This window comes from Ursus americanus, chromosome 4 (assembly GCF_024610735.1).
Source record: "Ursus americanus isolate L20-20 chromosome 4, mUrsAme1.1.p, whole genome shotgun sequence".
Taxonomy (NCBI): Eukaryota; Metazoa; Chordata; class Mammalia; order Carnivora; family Ursidae; genus Ursus; species Ursus americanus.
In genome coordinates, this window is record NC_142130.1 from 23,371,216 (window position 1) to 23,389,761 (window position 18,546).

Below are 18,546 nucleotides of genomic sequence, written 5' to 3' on the forward strand. Positions count from 1 at the left end.
CAGAGAGAGAGAGCCAGCGAGAGAGGGAACACAAGCAGGGGGAGTGGGAGAGGAAGAAGCAGGCTCATAGCGGAGGAGCCTGATGCGGGGCTCGATCCCAGAACGCAGGGATCACGCCCTGAGCTGAAGGCAGACGCCTAACGACTGAGCCACCCAGGCGCCCCCCTGCCTCTACTTTTTAACCTGGGAACCGTATTTAGTTCATTTGATAGATGTTCCATTCATTTTCTACTTCAGTGAGTCCGACAGACTCAGCACCTAGCCCCACATGAGAGACAGGCAGGGAGGACAGGAGGATTCCCTCCGAAGGTCCCCGAGGATCAGCGGGCTGCCTTTCTCTTCTTCTGGTTTGTCAGGGAATCCATCCGGGGCATCTGCTTCACCTCTGGAGCCAGTTTTGCCGGCTGAGGTTACCGGCGCCTCACCTGGTCCAGGGTCCGGGTTTTGGGAGTATGTGTAGATGTACATTTATTAGAATCACCGTTTTATTTTACTTGCACGGCCACCAAGAAGACAGCTAGACACAGGGTCTGAGGGTTCCTAATGGAATAAGAGAAGAGACATCAGGTTATGTAGAAAGATTGATTATGTTAAATCAAGGCTATCAAAGTTCAACTCCAGTTCAAGTGAATAAATTCCATTTTCTACTGCAAACATATTCTGTCGATTAACACTGCAAGCTGTATTTGCTTTGCAATAGACAGGAGATCAAATGATGAATGAGTGAAGGAAACACATGTGAGCAGCTTTGGGCATCCAGGAAAATTTTTGGTAATTCTTATTGACCATAAGAAATAGAGCCTTATAAATTGCAGTTAAATAAATCCTTTTCTCCACCCATCTGGTCCCCTTATTCCTGAGATTACCAGATTGCTGGATTGTACATATATACACATATGTACAATCTGGAGATATATATAGATATATGCATATTTTGGAGGCTATATATATATATATAATTTTTTTTTGAAGGAGGGGAGGTGCGGAGGCAGAGGGAGGGAGAGAATCTTAAGCAGGCTCCACATCCAGCACGGCTCAATCTCACAACCCTGAGATCATGACCTGAGCCAAAATCAAGAGTTAGACACCAAACTAACTGAACCACCCAGGTGCCCCTGGATTGTACATAGTCTTGATCCCCGATTTCTTAACTTATTGTGGAGGATAATAACCAGCCTCGTACTTTGAAAATTTCAAGTACTTGACGTAATAGGTCAAGGTCGTAACAGGTCAAAATAGGTTGCTTGCTCCAGAAATTATTATTATTATTATTCAAACTTTTTAAAATTTATTTAAGTAATCTCTATACCCCATGTTGAGCTGGAACTCACAACCCCAAGAATAAGAGTCACATGCATGAGGTACCTGGGTGGCTCAGTCTATAAAGCGTCTGCCTTCAGCTCAGGTCATGATCCCAGGGTCCTGGGATCCAGTTCTGCATCAGGCTCCCTGCTCGGCAGAGGGCCTGCTTCTCCCTGTCCTCCCCCGCTCGTACTCTGTCTTGCTATCTCTATCTCTTTCTTGCTATCTCTATCTCTTCCTCTCAAATAAATAAATAAAATTTAAAAAAAAAGAGTCACATGCTCTTCCAACTGAGCTAGCCAGGTGCCCCACTCCAAAGCTTAGGAAATGACATTATGACCTATGTAATTTTTTAAATTGAGATCAAGTGTAAGTATAAAATTTTAAAGTTTCTTTCCCAAAGAATATTAAAGGAAAATAAAAACAAAAGCCTCCAGCAAGGGGGCACCACCCCTTGACAACCTTCTCTCTTCAAGGAAGACTAGAAGACTTTCCCACTGGCTCAGTCGGTGGAGTGTGTGACTCTTGATCTCGGGGTTGTGGGTTTGAGCCCACGTTGGGTGTAGAGATTACTTAAAAAAAAAAAAAAAAAAAAAAAGACGACCTTCCCAAACAGAGACAGTCTCAGAGAGCACTAGCTAGTTATGTTTTGCCTCAGCCTTTAAATGAGAGTCAGGAAGGTAGCAGAATGGCAGTTCTAGAAAGTTTTTGTTTTGTCTTGCTTTTTTTGCCAAAGTTCCATTATATACTCTAAAATAATTTTCCCCCAAAACAACAGACAATTAATATTTATCTGGATAGTCACAGACTTCAGCAGGCAACACTGGAAACCAAGATCTAATTGGCGTCTGACATAGTCTGGCTAAGGGCAGCAGATTTCGGTAAGCCTACAGTCCGTCTGTGCCAGGTATCCCCGAGGAGGCAGAAGTCTTCGGATGGAGCATACTGACATGCATTTATTTTGATAATTATATAATTATTTTAATCAGTATGAGAAAAATGCAACAAATTAAGCCTATGATTTCATTCCCGTGAAGTAAATGCAAGTCAACTTGTAAAAATATCAGGTACATTATGGTACTCAGATGGTACCCGAGTATGGCAAAAATCATGAAGCCTGAGTAATTGAATGGTTGGATTTATACCAAGGCCTCAAGATCCTGTCAACGCCTTCCTGCTTCACTTCTACGTCTAGGACACCCCAGATTCAGATGTGAGGACTGGATCTGAGGACGACCACCCCCCAGCCTGTGATCCAGACCCAGCCTCCACTTTGGGTAGATCCCCCATACAAATAACATTGACAGAAGTGACCGGACCAGAGCAGCTAACAGGGAAGTGAAAAGGAGAAAATGTTCTGCTGTACGAAGCTTTGTTCCCTAATGTAGTAGCGTGAGGAGGAATTTTACTTTTTAAATGTCCTTTATTATTTTTAAAGTGTTAGTTGTACCATAAAAAAGTAAGATTAAGAACTTGCAAGTAGGAGTTAAGATGGCGGAGGAGTAGGGGACCCCTTTTTCAGCCGGTCCCCTGAGTCGAGCTGGATAGGTACCAGACCAGCCTAAATAACCACGGAATCAGCCTGAGACGCAGGATGATGCATCTGGATCTCTACAAATGAACATCTCCAGCGCTGAGTATTGAGGTACCAAGAGGGGAGCTGTAAACCGTGCACGGATATCGGAAGATAAACGGAAGGGGGAGGGAGCCGCCGCGTTCGGGCGCCGGGAAGCGGCAGCCACCTGCACGGGGTAGCGGGCGGACTCACGGAGGGCACCCGCGAGAGAGCGGACTGAGACCGGTGAGCCGTGAACGCGCGCCACCAGGCATCTCCCGGAACACCGGAATCCCGGTGTGCTCACGGGATCCAGACTGAGACCGGGAACTCCCGGAGCGCGCGCGGGGCGGCTGGCGGCTGGCGGGCCACCTGCACGGGGGAGCGGGCGGACTCGCGGTCGGCACCCGCGAAACAGCAGACTGAGACCCTGAACCGGGTGCGCGCGCCACCAGGCTTCTCCCGAAACTCCGGAATCGAGGTGTGCTCACCGGGCATAGACTGAGACCGGGAGACCCGGGAGCGCGCGGGGCGGCCGGTGGCTGGCGGCATTAGAAACACAAAGGACAGAGACGCGCCGGCCCTGGAAGTGAGGGCAGGGACGCCGGGTGTGGGGCGCACATCCCGGGACGCTGCAGGGTTGAGCAGCACCAACAGTAACAGAGTTAAAGTGGCCAGAACATCAGTGGAGAACGGGCCGCAATCCCTCTGTTCTGTGACAATGCAGCCTCTGCTGCTCTGACCCTCAGAAGAGGCATAGCCGGCCGCCAGGGAAAGCCGCCAGAGAACAAAAGCCTGGAAATACCGGCTCAGAGAGTGCCCATCCCCATCCTCCCTCGCAGGGGACACGGAGACTCTAACCAAACAAGGTTGCCTGAGTATCGGCGCGGCAGGCCCCTCCCCCAGAACACAGAAGGCAGGCTGAAAAATCAAGAAGCCCACAACCCGAGGCGCCTGGGTGGCGCAGTCATTGAGCGCCTGTCTCCGGCTTAGGGCGTGATCCCGGCGTTCCGGAAAGGAGTCCCTCATCGGGCTCCTCCGCCGGGAGCCTGCTTCTTCCTCTCCCACTCCCCTGCTTCTGTTTCGTTCTTGCTGACTGTCTCCCTCTCTCAGATAAGTAAATAAATAAAATCTTTAAAGAAGAAGCCCACATCTCTAAGATCCCTATAAAACAAGGGGCACGGCCTGGGACCCAGTCAATAATTTTGGGCTCTGGAAACCCCGCAACCTCTCTTCATCAGAATGACAAGAAGGAGAAGCCCCCCCCAGCAAAGAAAAGACAGTGAGTCAGTGGCCTCTGCCACAGAAATAACGGATATGGATGTAACCAAATTATCAGAAATGGAATTCAGAGTAACAATGGTCAAGATAATGAGTAGAATTGAAAAAAGTATTCAGGAAAATATTACTGAGAATATAGAATCCCTAAGAGCGGAAATGAGAGCGAATTTGACAGAAATTAAAAATTCTATGAGCCAAATGCAGGCAAAACTAGAGGCTCTGACGGCCAGGGTCACGGAAGCGGAGGAAAGGGTTAGTGAATTGGAGGATGGGTTAATAGAGGAAAAAATAAAAATAGAAGATGGTCTTAAAAAAATCCACGCCCACGAATGTTGGCTACGGGAGATTACTGACTCAACAAAACGATCCAATGTTAGAATCATCGGCATCCCCGAGGGGGTGGAGAAAAACAGAGGTCTAGAAGAGATATTTGAACAAATTGTAGCTGAAAACTTCCCTAATCTAGCGAGGGAAACAAAAATTCGTGTCCAAGAGGCAGAGAGGACCCCTCCCAAGCTCAACCATGACAGACCTACACCACGTCACGTCATAGTGCATTTCGCAAATATGAGATCCGAGGATACAGTATTGAAAGCGGCCAGGGCAAAGAAATTTCTCACGTACCAAGGCAAAGGCATCAGAATTACGTCAGACCTGTCTACACAGACCTGGAATGAGAGAAAGGGTTGGGGGAGCATTTTTAAAGCTCTGTCAGAGAAAAACATGCAGCCAAGGATCCTTTATCCAGCAAGGCTGTCATTCAGAATTGATGGAGAAATAAAGACATTTCAGAATCGACAGTCACAAGCCAATTTCGTAACCACGAAACCAGCCCTACAGGAGGTATTACGGGGGGTTCTATAAAAGTAAAAAGGCCCCAAGAGTGATACAAAACAGAAAGTCACAGCCAATACAAACAAAGACTTTACTGACAACATGGCAGAATTAAAAGCATATCTCTCAGTACTCAGTCTTAACATTAATGGTTTAAATTCTTGCTTAAAACGCCACAGGGTTGCAGATTGGATAAAAAGAAATGACCCATCCATTTGCTGTCTACAAGAGACTCATTTCGAACCCAAAGATGCATTCAGACTGAGAGTAAGGGGATGGAGTACCATCTTTCACGCAAATGGACCTCAAAAGAAAGCTGGGGTAGCAATTCTCATATCAGATAAATTGGATTTTAAACTACAGACTATAGTTAGAGATGCAGAAGGGCACTATATTATTCTTAAAGGAAGTATTCAACAAGTGGATATGACAATTATAAATATATATGCCCCCAACAGGGGAACAGCAAGATACACAAGCCAACTCTTAACCAGAATAAAGAGACATATAGATAAAAATACATTAATAGTAGGGGACCTCAACACTCCACTCTCAGAAATAGACAGAACACCCTGGCAAAAACTAAGCAAAGAATCAAAGGCTTTGAATGCCATACTCGACGAGTTGGACCTCTTAGATATATATAGAACACTACACCCCAGAACCAAAGAATACTCATTCTATTCTAATGCCCATGGAACATTCTCAAGAATAGACCATGTTCTGGGACACAAAACAGGTCTCAGCCGATACCAAAAGATTGAAATTATCCCCTGCATATTCTCAGACCACAACGCTCTGAAATTGGAACTCAACCACAAGGAAAAATTTGGAAGAAACTCAAACACTTGGAGACTAAGAACCATCCTGCTCAGGAATGACTCGATAAACCAGGAAATCAAAAATCAAATTAAACAATTTATGGGGACCAATGAGAATGAAAATACAACAGTCCAAAACCTATGGGATACTGCAAAGGCAGTCCTAAGGGGGAAATACATAGCCATCCAAGCCTCACTCAAAAGAATAGAAAAATCTAAAATGCAGTTTTTATATTCTCACCTCAAGAAGCTGGAACAGCAACAGAGGGACAGGCCTAATCCACGCACGAGGAAGCAGTTGACCAAAATTAGAGCTGAAATCAATCAAGCAGAAACCAGAAGTACAGTAGAGCAGATCAACAGGACTAGAAGCTGGTTCTTGGAGAGAATCAATAAAATTGACAGACCACTGGCAAGACTTATCCAAAAGAAAAGAGAAAGGACCCAGATTATTAAAATTATGAATGAAAAAGGAGAGGTCATGACGAACACCATTGAAATTGGAAGGATTATTAGAAATTTTTATCAACAGCTATATGCCAATAAACTAAGCAATCTGGAAGAGATGGAATCCTTCCTGGAAACCTATAAACTACCAAGATTGAAAAAGGAAGAAATTGATTTCTTAAACAGGCCAATTAATTATGAAGAAATTGAGTCAGTGATAAACAACCTTCCAAATAACAAAACTCCAGGCCCGGACGGTTTTCCTGGGGAATTCTACCAAACATTCAAAGAAGAAATAATACCTATTCTCCTAAAGCTATTTCAAAAAATAGAAACAGAAGGAAAGCTACCAAACTCATTCTATGAGGCCAATATTACCTTGATCCCCAAACCAGGCAAAGACCCCCTCAAAAAGGAGAATTACAGACCGATTTCCCTAATGAATATGGACGCCAAAATCCTCAACAAGATACTTGCTAATAGAATCCAACAGTTCATTAAAAGGATTATCCATCACGATCAAGTGGGATTCATACCTGGGATGCAAGCGTGGTTCAATATTCGCAAATCAATCAGCGTGATACATCATATCAACAAGAAAAGACTCAAGAACCATATGATCCTCTCAATCGATGCCGAAAAAGCATTTGACAAAATACAGCATCCTTTCCTGATTAAAACCCTTCAGAGTGTAGGAATAGAAGGTACATTTCTCAATCTCATAAAAGCCATCTATGAAAAGCCTACTGCAAATATTATTCTCAATGGGGAAAAGCTGGAAGCCTTTCCCTTAAGATCAGGAACACGACAAGGATGCCCACTCTCGCCACTATTATTCAACATAGTACTAGAAGTCCTCGCAACAGCAATCAGACAACAAAAAGGGATCAAAGGTATTCAAATCGGCAAAGAAGAAGTCAAAATGTCTCTCTTCGCAGACGACATGATACTCTATATGGAAAACCCAAAAGAAGCCACTCCCAAACTATTAGAAGTTATAGAGCAATTCAGTAACGTGGCGGGATACAAAATCAATGCTCAGAAATCAGTTGCATTTCTGTACACGAATAACGAGAACGAAGAAAGAGAAATCAGGGAATCCATCCCATTTACAATAGCACCAAAAACCATACGTTACCTTGGAATTAACTTAACCAGAGATGTAAAGGACCTTTATTCTAGAAACTATAAATCACTCTTAAAAGACATTGAGGAAGACATAAAAAGATGGAAAGATATTCCATGCTCATGGATCGGAAGAATTAACATAGTTAAAATGTCCATGCTACCCAGAGCAATCTACACTTTCAATGCTATCCCGATCAAAATACCGAGAACGTTTTTCAAAGAACTGGAACAAATAGTCCTTAAATTTGTATGGAACCAGAAAAGACCCCGAATCTCCAAGGAACTGTTGAAAAGGAAAAACAAAGCTGGGGGCATCACAATGCCGGATTTCGAGCTGTACTACAAAGCTGTGATCAGAAAGACAGCATGGTACTGGCACAAAAACAGACACATAGACCAATGGAACAGAATAGAGAGCCCAGAAATGGACCCTCAGCTCTTTGGGCAACTAATCTTTGTTAAAGCAGGAATAAACATCCGGTGGGAAAAAGACAGTCTCTTCAATAAATGGTGCTGGGAAAATTGGACAGCTACATGCAAAAGAATGAAACTTGACCACTATCTCACACCATACACAAAAATAAACTCCAAATGGATGAAAGACCTCGATGTGAGACAGGAATCCATCAAAATTCTAGAGGAGAACATAGGCAGCAACCTCTACGACATTGGCCAAAGCAACCTTTTTCATGACACATCCCCAAAGGCAAAAGAAACAAAAGATAAAATGAATTTATGGGACTTCATCAAGATTAAAAGTTTCTGCACATCCAAGGAAACAGTCAGAAAAACTAAGAGGCAGCCCACGGAATGGGAGAAGATATTTGCAAATGACACTACCGATAAAGGACTGGTATCCAAGATCTACAAAGAACTTCTCAAACTCAATACACGAGAAACAAATAAACAAATCAAAAAATGGGCAGAAGATATGAACAGACACTTTTCCAATGAAGACATACAAATGGCTAACAGACACATGAAAAAATGTTCAAAATCATTAGCCGTCAAGGAAATTCAAATCAAAACCACACTGAGATACCACCTTACGCCAGTTAGAATGGCAAAAATAGACAAGGCAAGAAACAACAATTGTTGGAGAGGATGTGGAGAAAGGGGATCCCTCCTACATTGTTGGTGGGAATGCAAGTTGGTACAGCCACTCTGGAAAACCGTGTGGAGGTCCCTTAAAAAGTTAAAAATTGAGCTACCCTATGATCCAGCCATTGCACTACTGGGTGTTTACCCCAAAGATACAGACGTAGTGAAGAGAAGGGCCATATGCACCCCAATGTTCATAGCAGCAATGTCCACAATAGCTAAATCGTGGAAGGAGCCGAGATGCCCTGCAACAGATGACTGGATTAAGAAGTTGTGGTCCATATATACAATGGAATATTACTCAGCAATCAGAAAGAATGAGTTCTCAATATTTGCTACAACATGGACGGCACTGGAGGAGATAATGCTTAGTGAAATAAGTCAAGCAGAGAAAGACAACTATCATATGATTTCTCTCATCTATGGAACATAAGAACTAGAATGATCAGTAGGGGAAGAAAGGGATAAAGAAAGGGGGGGTAATCAGAAGGGGGAATGAAACATGAGAGACTATGGACTATGAGAAACAAACTGAGGGCTACAGAGGGGAGGTGGGTGGGGGAATGGGATAGACCGGTGATGGGTAGTAAGGAGGGCACATATTGCATGGTGCACTGGGTGTTATACACAACTAATGAATCATCGAGCCTTACATCGAAAACCGGGGATGTACTGTATGGTGACTAACATAATATAATAAAAAATCATTATTAAAAAAAAAAACTTGCAAGTAGAACTGCAATTTGTTTTATAGTCTAGACAGTTTAAAACAGCTCCTTGTTGAAAGCCTGTATGTAAATTAATTTGCATAAATTTACCTTTATGTAAATCATCACCATTTGACAAGTAAATGAAGGCCTATAAGTCCAGGGGGTAAAAATTGACATAGAAGCTGGAGGGAACATCAGGATGTGTCCTTTTGAATGCGGCTAGAACTCCATACGAGGAGTAATATAGCCTCTGGAAGAAATCAGAGTATCAACATTAGAAATCACTGTAGGTACTAGATCACAGTCCTCCATCTGTGAGTTCTACTGTTCATTCCTCTAGTTATCACTCATTCATTCAAAAAATAGTTGAGTGCTTACTATATGTGTAAGGCATTACTGCCAGCAATGAAAAATTCTTCTTCTCATCAGTTTGACCTACAAATCAAAGAAGCAAAAAAATCACTTTGCCATTTTTGAATCAAAACTTCTTAGAAGCTTTTTTGGATCAACTCTATTGTAATCTATTAATTTATTTACTGTCTCCCCTCAGTACTTATTTTATACACTATTCCACAAGTTGATTGGCAGCTGTAGCAGGCAAAATAATGAGCCCCCCCCCAAAGATGTCCACATCCGAATCCCCAAACCAGACAGATGTGGCCAGCAGCCAAGGAAGGTGGGCAGCCTTTAGAGGCTGGAAAGCACAAGGAAAAGATTCTTCCCAGGGCCTCCCCGAGGAGCACAGCTCTGCTGACCCCTTGCTTTTAGCCTTGTAAGACCCATTTCAGTTTCCTGAGCTCTAAGAACTAGAAGATAATAAATTTTTTGTTGGTTTAAGCCATTAAGTTCATGGTAATGAGTTACAACAGCAGTATAAACTGATGCAAGCATCAAAGCATTGGGCTTCCTGTTGTGGGAGATGCAGATGAAAAAGACACCATCCCTCCCCTCGGGACGCTTACTGACCATTTAGAAGAGATGAGACACATGAACATGCTACACTATAAGCGGGAACATGATGACTGTCCTAAGGGAGGTACCGCCTAATGGCTATGGGAGTCAAGGACGGATATCACTTTCTTTTGAGGGTAATTAGGAAGAGGAGGCTTTTGAACTGACCCTAAGAGGAAAAGTAAATTTTAAGAGATACAAGGGATAGAGAAAGTGGCATAACCCAGACAAATTAAATCACATAAGAAATTACTTCTATTATTAGTCCTTTGATAAAGGAAACATGCTATTTTTTTTCAAAGATTTTATTTATTTAGTTATTTGACAGAGAGAGACAGCCAGCGAGAGAGGGAACACAAGCAGGGGGAGTAGGAGAGGAAGAAGCAGGCTCATAGTGGAGGAGCCTGATGCGGGGCTCGATCCCAGAACCCCGGGATCACGCCCTGAGCCGAAGGCAGATGCTTAATGACTGAGCCATCCAGGTGCCCCACCTTTTTTTTTTTTTAAATCATGCCCTGCACATCTTTTATATTAAGTCAGACATGGTTGGATCTGCTCGAACCTGAAGAATGACGTGCACCAGTCCGCTAGGGCTGCCATGGTCAGATGCTACAGACCGGGCGGCTTAACAGCACAAATTTATTCTCTCACAGTTCAAGAGGCTGGACATAGGAGTGTCCTCCTCTTCTTACACACCAGTTCTTTCAGATGACAGCACCCCCCTTATGACCTCATTTAACCTTAGTTACCTCTTTCAAAGCTCTGTCTCCTAATCTAGTCATACTAGGGGTTTGGGCTTCAACATATGAACTCGGGAGCACGGGTCAGTCCATATCATATTGTAATCATTGTTTTAAAGTTTATAGATGGAATATATGCCAATGGTACAAAAAATATAAACTGAACAACAGCATGTCCAGTAAAAAATAAAAGTTTTCTTCTCTCTCATTTATGCAACTTTTCCTCTAGAGGGAATCAGTTTCCTTCTGGAAAAGTCTGATTGAAATAATTATAGGTAAGATGCCAGAGAGCTTGTTTCCTCTCTCTTTCTCTGCCCAGATGCACCTAGGGAAGGCCATGTGAGGACCCAGTGAGAAGGCTGCCACCTGCCACCCAAGGAGAGAGCTCTCATTAGACACCGACCCTGCCGGCACCTTGATCTTGGACTTCTAGTCTCCAGAACTGTGAGAAATAAATTTCTGTCGTCTAATCCCCCCAGGCTACGGTACCTGGTTATGGCAGCCCAGACTAAGATAGCATGGTTCTCTGCATAAAACTATGCATGTATCTGTCCGTGTTTAACACAAATAGGATCTTGCTAAATATAATGTTCTTCAACGAGCTTTTTCCATTTACAGTAGACCTTGAACACCTTTCCAAACTGGTACACACAGATCTAGTGACCTCGTTTTGTTCTTTTCCACTGTCATTTTACCATATCAGTATCCAACCCGGAATACCAGGATGCATTTAGCAGTCATTCTCTTTATTTTTTAATTAAACTTTAAATTTTGTTTCGAGATCATTGTTGATTCACATGCAGCTGAAAGAAATAACACATGTCCCTTTTCCCCAGCGCCCCCTCCGTGGTAGGGAACATCTCGGAAAACAACAGAACAGTATCACAACCAGGATGCTGACGGCGATGCAGTCGGGATAGGAACACTTCTGTCACCACAAGGCTCTCTCCTGTGGCCCTTTCATAGCCACTCCCACTTCTCTCCTGCTCGCTCCCCCCCCCCACAACTGCTAACCTGCTCTCCACTTCCGTAATTTTCTCTGTTCAAGAATGTGATCAAAATGGAATCCCACAGTATGTAACCTTTTAACGTTGGGTTTTTTCACTTAGTCTAATAGTCCAGAGATTCATCCAGGTTGTGTGCGTATCAGTGAATAGATCATTCCTTTTCACAACTGAGTAGGATTCCATGGCTAAATGTAAAGCAACTTAACTGTTCCCCAATGGAAAGGCACGTGAATTGTTTCCAGCTTTGGACTATTGTAACTGAAGCTGTTATGATCATTCATGCTCAAGGCTTTGTGTGAACACCAGTCTTCATCTCTCTCTGGTTCATGTCCAGGAGTCACCGTTGTTGCGTCATATGACAGTTGCACATTTGGTTTGTAAGAAACTGCCGAACTGTTTTCCAGAGAAGCCGTACCATTTTACATTCCCACCAGCAACGTGGGAGAGATGCAGTTTCTCGGCATCCTTGCCAGAATTTGGTGTTGTCACTGTTTTTTATTTTAGCCAATTCTATGAGGAGTGTGTGATATCTCATTTTTTTAGAGGGGGGAGGGGCAGAGGGAGACAGAGACTCTTAAGCAGGCTCCATTCTGGGTGCCGGTCTCATGACCCTGAGATCACGACCGCAGCAGAAACCAAAAGTCCGTTGCTTAACCGACTGTGCCACCTGAGCTCCCTTCATTGTGGTTTCTATTCGCATTTCTGAAATGGCCAATGATGTTAAACCTCTTTGCACATGCTTATTTGCCCTCTATTCATCCTCTTCGGTGAAATGTCTTTTCATATCTCTTTCTCATGTTTTAGTAGGATTGCTTAGTTTTTTACTATTGAGTTTTTGAGTTTTAATATATCTAGATACTAGTACAGTTGACCCTTGAACAACGCAAGAGTTAGGGGAACTGATCCCCCATGCAGTCAAAAATCCATACATAACTTTTGACTCCCCTCAAAACTTAACTACCAATAGCCTGATGTTGACCAGAAGCCTTACCGATGACATAAATAGTCAATTAACAGGGTGTCTGGCTGGCTCAGTGGGAAGAGCATGTGATTCTTGATCTCGGGGTCATGAGTGTGAGGCCCACACTGGGCGTAGAAGGTACTAAAAAGTAAATAATAAACTTGAAGAAATCGTCAACTTTAAAAACTTTAAAATAATAATAAACTTTCAAAAATAGTCAAAACAGTCGATTTTGTATGTTATATAATATACTGTATTCTTATAAAGTAAGCTAGAGAAAAGAAAATGTTATTAAGAAAGTAAGAAGGAGGGGCACCCACTTGGCTCAGTCAGTTAAGCATCTGACCGGCTCAGGTCATGATCATAGGGTCCTGGGATAGAGCCCCGTGGTGGGCTCTGCACTCAGCAGGGAGTCTGCTTCTCCCTCTTCTTCTCCCTATGCCCCTCCCCCACTCATGCTTGCTCTCACTCTCTCTCCTTCTCTCTCTCAAATAAATAAAATCTTTAAAAAAAGAAAGTCCAAGGAAGTGAAAATACATTTTACAGTACTGTACTTATTGAAAAAATCTGTGTATCAGTGGACCCCTACAATTCAAGCCCGTGTTGTTCAAGGGACAACTGTACTTTGTCAGATATGTGGTTTGCAAATATTTTTTTCTCCCATGCTGTAGCTTGTCTTTTCCTCCCTTTAGCAGAGCATTTCAGAGAGCAAAGGTTTTTCCTTGCATGAGGTTGAGCCTTGGCTGCTAGAGGGCTGTCCATGGCACCCTGGGGGCCAGGAGCTGGGAGGCTGGGCTTCCACCCGGGCCCCCGGGGAACATCCTCCCTGAACGCCCGCCTCCCTGCAGCACCATCCCAAGTCTGGCGGTCTGTGAGAGAGCCAGGCGCCCAGCACCATGGCCACGTCCCCAAGCGCTCCAAGCTCTCCACTGCCATGGTCAAGTGGGGAACACACATGACAAGAGGTGGAAGAGGTGGACAGGATGACAGGACAGAGGTGAAGGAAGAGCAGGAGGAAAGGAAGAAAAAGGAGCTGGAGGAGAGAATGTTACCAGAGGAAACCAAGGAACAAATTTGAACTTTGTCAGAGAAGCGTTTGGCCTAACAGGAAGACAAGCACCAGCTTTTTCTGCAGCTCAAGAAAAAGGAATTTTTCCATGAACAGGAAAAATGGAGGCCAGAGGAACAGAGCAACCCTGACCACTGCGACATCACCTTTGTACCCTCAGAACTTGACTGGCACACGACAACTCACCTCCTCAGCCTGGGAAGACACAATGACCCTGGCAGCCTCAAGGCAGCCCACAGCCAAACAGGTGTTTGGACCCCAAGTACTTCCTTACCACCCAAAGCCACGTGGGCCTGGTGGCTGCTTTTGTGGGGGCCCCAGAGCACGGGCAATTCCAGGGCCCAGGCAGTGCCTATGGGACTGCCCAGCCCCCACCTGACTGAGGGCCTGTGCAGCCTGCCTGGGGTCCTGTCTGCAGCTCTGAGCACAAGTGCAGCATTTCCTGCAGGGCGGTGCCGGTCTCAGCCACAGCCACAGCCTGAGGCCATGCACCGCCAGGTTCAGACCACTCCGACAAGGCTGTCAGAGCTTTTTTTGGTCTGTGTCTATTAGCTTGCCTGGGTTACTGACTTCTTCAGTTCCATTCCGGGACGTATGAGGCAAGAGCAAAACCCAAAGAACTCACATGTCTGTCTCAAGGTTTCTGGGCAGCCTGCCTTCTCTTCTCCACCTCTCAGTCTTCTTGTGTCTGCTTTATACATAATGTCCAGGGGTTTTAGTTGTACTTTGCAGGAGAAATAGGGCAAAGTGTGTCTATGCCATCTTCCTAGAAGTGAAAGTCATTGTTTTTAATGGCTAAGTATTTTAATGGCTAAGTAATATGCATGGCATATAATTTATTAACCAAGTCTCCTTTTGATAGACATTTAGGTCGTTTCTAGGTTTTTGGGACGTTTTTTGGTTTTTGTTTTTTGCTATTAAAATAATGACAAAAGGAATAGATTTTTTTTTTAAGATTTTATTTTTTATTTGAGAGAGAGAGAGTGAGCCAGAGAGCACAAGCAAGGGGAGTGGCAGAGGCAGAGGGAGAAGCAGGCTCCCCGCTGAGTAGGGAGCCCCACGCAGGACTCAGTCCCAGGACTCAGGATCATGACCTGAGCCGAAGGTAGACGCTTAATGGACTGAGCCACACAGGTGCCCAGGAATAGATAGATGTTCTTGTTCTTTGAAGGTGTTGGGGTGGAAAATGGGGAGAGAGGCAGAAGACAGGGCAGGGCAGAGTTCTGGGTTCTTGTCCAATCATAGGTGTAGGATAAAATTCCTAACTGGAATTGTTGGGTCAAAGAACATGTGCATTTTAATGCATCATATTGTCAAAATATACTCAAAAATGTTACACTAAACTCGCACCCACAGAAGAATATGTGTTTTTCCATTGAGTATTGTCAAATTTTCTGATCTTTGACCACCTGATTGAGAAATGTTCTCTTGTTTTTATGTGCTTCTTTTCCTTTCTCTATTGGATCCAAAGTGGGAATTGTGCCTTTTTCATTTTCTTGATGTCTGCAAGGACCCAGCACCATGCTACATACCATAATAACTACCTGTTTATTGTTGATAGTTTTAGCACTTCCAATAAAGGATTAGAGCTGGTCATACAGAATTCTGGCAAAGTTTCATGACTTCAAATAAAACACACTTTCACAAGGTTTTACAAGCAGGTGTTTTTCAGAATGTTGTCTGTAGATTAACCTGAATCAGAATCACATGGACGTAATGGAAACTCTAACACCGTGTGCTCCTGATATGATGGCTTGAATAGGATGCTTTGCCACCTAAATGTGATATTCTTGCCAAAAATGTTGACATCGAACAGTCAGACAAATTCAAAGTGTGGGACATTCTAAAACAAAGTAACAAAACCAAACTGGTCTGGAGTCTTCAAAAATGTGAATGTCCAAGAAGACAGGAAAAACAACCAAACCAGATTAACGAGGTCACGAGAAATGCAAGCACACACCACATACACATGGACACATTAATACATATATATGTCGTAGAATTTCTAATGAGAAAATCCCTTCTCCAATGGGGGGTATTGTTCTAGATTAAAAGAGATAAAGAGACAGGCTCACTAAATATAATGTGTAACCCCTGATTGGGTCCTAGATTTTATTTTTAAGGTTATAAAGTACATTATTGGGACACCTGAGAAATGTTGAATATTGATAGTTTTGAAGATATTATTTTAATAGTAAACTTGGGGGGATGTAATGATACTTCTGTGGTTTTATGGAAGGAGAATATTTTTAGGATGTAGTGCCACGTATGAGGAGTCAAGTGTCACTACTAGGTGATTTGCAGATAGCTCAGAAAAAAGTCATACCTCTGAGAGAGAACAAATATAATAAACTGTGTGACAAAGATTTGGTGTTCATGACTTTATTCTTGCAACGCTTCCTTAGGTTTTGAGTTTTTCAAAATAAAAAGTGGGCCCCACCTCAGATCCAGCCTCCTGAATCTTGGTGGGAGGGCAGAGCCCACTTGGATCTGCATTTCAAGTAGGTCTTCCCATTGATTTTTATGCATACGACAGTTTTAGATGGACTGATTTGAAGTACAATAATGTATTTTTACATTATTGTCTTTACGAAGGTAGAGCTAAAAAAACCCAAAAAACAAAAAACCAAAACCGAACCCCTCCATATCTTGGTTACACAATAGAATCGAAGAACATTGGGTTAACAGATTTAAACCCAGTCCTTATATAGCTTCCATAGTCCCTTCCGTGGTCCTCCTCAATTTTCTCCATTTCCTTCAACTCTCTTAATCTTTACTTATCTTTACGCAAATGGTTTTCAAAGTTATTGTAAAGAATGTGTCAGTGAGTGCTGCCCTTCGATTTGCTTCAGTGGATACCGCCTACATTCAGGCAGAAGCGAGCCTCGTATTTCGTCCAGCAACTGAGTAATAAAGAGGTGACTAGCACTACTGTCCCTACCCAGCTCAAGGCAATAGTTCTTAAACACTTAAATGACAGATGTAGGGACAAGCATGTATTATATTGTGTTTACTAAATAATAAGTGACATTAATAAGTAATAAATGAGTTAAAGATCCAAAACATATTTTAACAAACATTTGCATCTCAATAGCTTATCAAGACACCGCTTTAAACGCATTACTATCCCTTCAGATCAACTGATGGACTTGAAATAATGGAAGAACCTCAAAAGAATACACGGCACTTTCTGTAAGCAGCCATCACTATCAACATAAAGCCTGTTTTTAAAATTTTGTTGTTGGACTGACAAATTCATACTAATTTCTTGATTCCTCTGGTGAACGATGGCTTACAGTTGCTAGCTGGGCTTAGAATTGTCAGTTGAGGCCACTGAAGGGTATAAATGGCCTCACGTGATCCAGGTTAGCAAAGAAGAAGTTGCAGTGGACCTTGAGAAGGCCTTAATTTTAGATCTCAGGAAAGCAGAAAGTTTATCTTAGCCATAAAAGAATATGCTCTCTGTTGCTCGCAAACTTTGTTAATATGTGTGTTTTGGACCTGTAACTCATTTATTACCTAACGATGTTTAATAAGCACATGCAAATGTGGTAGACATAGCATTCATGAGAAACATTGTGATTAGGAAGCTTTTTTACCTTGAAACTCCTTCAGCAACTGTGACCTAAACAAGAATTTAGCCCTTGTTTATTTCCTTTTAAGAGATTCTGGAAATCCTCCACAACATGTAACAGAAGTTAAACCTAAAGAAAACAGTCAACCATTAGGTGTTAATTGCTGATTGATTTCACACCCCCCCCCCAATTGATTGGTTTCACCCTCAAGACTCCAGTGAGACTAAATGGTTGGTCATTTTTCTGATTTAGTATTTCCTTCTGTTTCTCAGATCCCAGGAGAGTTTTAGCAGGTTTTAGATGAGACAGTAATGATCTTTGACCTCCATTCTCAGAAAATATCTGACGTTATCTCAAATCTGAATTTGAACATTATCCCAGGGGGATGGATAAGGAGCAGCATCCCTAAACTGAGACCCACCTCTACTTTGTCACCTTGGTATTAGTTTTTGTCAGAGTTCCTGGCACAATAATTTTCAAATAAATTTTTTTAAAAACCAACTATCATATACAGATATAGAAAATTATGTCAACTTTTCCAGTTAGCAGACCTTAGGCAGCCGTCTGAATTAATGAGAAAATGTTTCCCTGATAATGTCTTGCAGTGTGGGTAGTATTTTCAAGTTAAATGACTAAATGGATTGGGCCTAACCCAGGCCTGGGTCAGGGCTACAGTTGAAAACCTCCGGGGCTTAAAGAATCATGCAGTTTATTTAAGGAGCAAGGGTTGTATTGCTCTCAATTTCCATTAAATCAACATGCATTAGATATTAAGCAATTAAAGTTCAAAGTCTTTTGGAAAAAATGAGCAGTATAGGCCAGAATCACAATCTATCTAGTCCCAAAGGGGCATGGAGCTCTATCTGCCGGAAGCGTCCATTTAAATTCCTGCATTACAAGGAAAATTACTCCTTAGCTGCTAACCCTTTGCAAAAGTTCACAGTGATTTTATGGGGCATTCCTCACACGTAAAGATTATTAGTATTATTTTTAAAAGAGAGCGAGAGAAGACCAGAGGCAACATGAGGAGCACAGAGTTAGCTACTCCAGAGACATTTGCAAAG

At 42.9% G+C, this 18,546-nt stretch overlaps 1 pseudogene; it reads left to right on the forward strand.

Annotated features, from left to right (window-relative positions):
* Positions 1–13,598: 13,598 nt before the first annotated feature.
* Positions 13,599–14,459, forward strand: LOC123801273 (G protein pathway suppressor 2-like; annotated as a pseudogene).
* Positions 14,460–18,546: the final 4,087 nt, after the last annotated feature.